The following is a 2,856-nucleotide window of genomic DNA, read 5'->3' on the forward strand; positions in this document are numbered from 1 at the left end:
GGAAAAGCCTTTTTACTGAGAACTACTCAACCCCACAAACCTCAAGAACCCAAGAAACACATAGCTAAGGATTAATATTTGGAGAAAAAAACAACTTTATTTCATGTTATTAAACAGAAAGGGGTCAAAATGGAGAGATAAAGACATAAGACACCAGGAAAAATGTAGAGAAGTTGCCCCAAGCAGCTAGTAGATGGCTTAGCTGGGATCTGAACCCATGTCTGTCTGATTCCAGAGCCCATATTCTTTCAGTTTTATAGCCTGGTCTCAAATATACATGCACATTTAAACTGATTATAAAAGGAGGGAAAGGTACCAGCGGCGAAAAAAATATTCCATTTATAAGAAAGAAGGAATTGTTGATGGCACAAGTCCCCTGAAAGAACTAGAGAAACACAAGACATTCAAAAGTGGACTTCTGAAGTACATCCAGGGACTTCCCTGGCCATCCAGTGATTAAGACTCCGTGCTCCCACTGCAGGGGGCATGGATTCCATCCCTGGTTGGGGAAACTAAGATCCCACATGCAGTGCCATGCAGCCAAAAAAAGGAGGAAAAAAGGTAGGTACATCCACAGAAACACTGTAAAACATCATAGAAACAGAGAGGCAGAAGAAAGATACAGACTGTCTTAAAAATAACTGCCTCATTTCTGATCTTTAGGGAAATCATCATTATTTTCTTTCATTTTCTGTGTCTAAAAGATAAATGATCCTCATTTACCCTCTTCTTGGTTTTTGCCCTATAAACAGGAGAAATTAAATTTAGAGCTAAATCTCATCCAGACTGGAGATTTTGATTCCTGCCCACTGCCTTCCAATTTCCACTTTATCCAAAGACCTCTTACCCACCTTCACTCCCATTTCACACATGTCTCAGCTGCTCTTGCCCTCATCCTCCGCTGAAGTCAGTATGTCTGTTGGGCTTAATCCACAACAATCTATGTCCCTTCTTAAAACTGCTGAAACACCAGTATTTCTCTGAAGTTTTCCTGGACCTAATGTCATAGAGTCAAATCAGATTTGATCTGTGTTCTAACCAATAGTCATTAGCCATGAATATTCCTATGCAGATTTTGACTGACTTATTCTCATGAATATACATTTATATTTGACTTTATTTTTTAAAAATTCCTTACAGCTATGCATTCAGTAAATGTCACTGACTATCTCATTGACTGCCCAGCTTAATGACAGTGTTCCAGTAGACAGGTGACAAGACAGATAGGTAGTTAGAAAGATGATAGATAGATGGATAGATAAACACAAATGTTAACCAAAACTAAACACATTTTAAAAAATATAGAGATCTTTGAGCTTGGTGATCATTCTGTTTCATAGTCAATTTACTGTATTACTCTGAGAACAATTTGCCATAAACATCAAAGTGACGTTATATGCTTTTTTCTCTCTTTTCTCCAGAGAAAGGCACAGTGGGATACGTAAAATGTCAGAAATAATTAGACGAAATTGCACCATCCCACTGTGACACTAAAATATCTCTGAAGTTAAATATTTGCTGTGAAACTTTAAATCTGGTTTGAAGGCTTCTTATTATAAACAATATAATTTTTCCTTTAATGTAATGGTCCCAGAATTTTTAAAGCGTGATATTATGTGAATATATGTTTCCAAGTGTAAAAAGCCTTATAAATTTAAATAAGGCAGTAATTTGGGTGGCAAGATAGAATTAAAATTTGATAATGTCTTCCTCATAAAGAGTTTGGGAATTTTTTAAAAATCTAGCATTTGAATAATAATGTAAAGATGAAGTTTATTAGTGAATATAACAAAAAAGAAACAGACTCACAGATATAGAGAACAAACTAGTGGTTACCAGTGGGGAGAGGGAAGGGAGGAGGGGCTGTATACGGGTAGAGGATTAAGAAGTATACATAATAGATTGTATTATGTATAGAATCTATTATGTATAAAATAAGCTACAGGGCTTCCCTGGTGGCACAGTGGTTGAGAGTCCGCCTGCCTATGCAGGGGACACGGGTTTGTGCCCCGGTCCAGGAAGATCCCACATGCCACGGAGCGGCTGGGCCGGTGAGCCATGGCCGCTGAGCCTGCGCCTCCGGAGCCTGTTGCTCCACAGCGGGAGAGGCCACAACAGTGAGAGGCCCGCGTACCGCAAAAACATAAAAATAAAATAAAATAAAAAATAAGCTACAAAGATATATTGTACAGCCCAGGGACTATAGCCAATACTTTATAATAACAATAAATAGAGTATAACCTTTAAAAATTGTGACTCACGGGACTTCCCTGGAGGTCCAGTGGTTAAGACTCCATGCTTCCACTACAACGGGCACGGGTTCAATCCCTGGTCAGGGAAAAAAGATCCCACATGCCACACTGACAAAAAAAAAAAAAAAATTGTGAATCACTATATTGTACACCTCTACATTATATAATATTGTATACCAGCTATACTTCAATTTTTAAAAAAGATGAAGATTACATTCAAATAATAAAAAAATTATATCAAAAATATGTAACGATTTTATGAATACCAAAATACTGTCATTTTGTCTTCCAGGTAAAATAATATGGCTTTTTAAAAAATATATCTTTATTGGAGTATAATTGCTTTACAATGGTGTGTTAGTTTCTGTTTTATAACAAAGTGAATCAGCTATACATATACATATATCCCCATATCTCCTCCTTCTTGCATCTCCCTCCCATCCTCCCTATCCCATCCCTCTAGGTGGTCACAAAGCACCGAGCTGATCTCCCTGTGCTATGTGGCTGCTTCCCACTAGCTATCTATTTTACATTTGCTAGTGTATGTATGTCCATGAAGAATATGGCTTTTTCATTCATTAACCAGTAGCATACTATTTTCCAG

At 37.4% G+C, this 2,856-nt stretch overlaps 1 protein-coding gene across 1 annotated transcript in view; it reads left to right on the forward strand.

Annotated features, from left to right (window-relative positions):
- HTR1E (5-hydroxytryptamine receptor 1E) overlaps positions 1 to 2,856 on the forward strand; it is a 69,458-nt gene that overhangs the window by 65,082 nt on the left and 1,520 nt on the right. The window lies entirely within an intron of this gene.

The sequence above is a fragment of the Monodon monoceros genome, unplaced genomic scaffold (assembly GCF_005190385.1).
Source record: "Monodon monoceros isolate NGI ecotype Baffin Bay Population unplaced genomic scaffold, NGI_Narwhal_1 Super_Scaffold_15, whole genome shotgun sequence".
Classification (NCBI taxonomy): Eukaryota; Metazoa; Chordata; class Mammalia; order Artiodactyla; family Monodontidae; genus Monodon; species Monodon monoceros.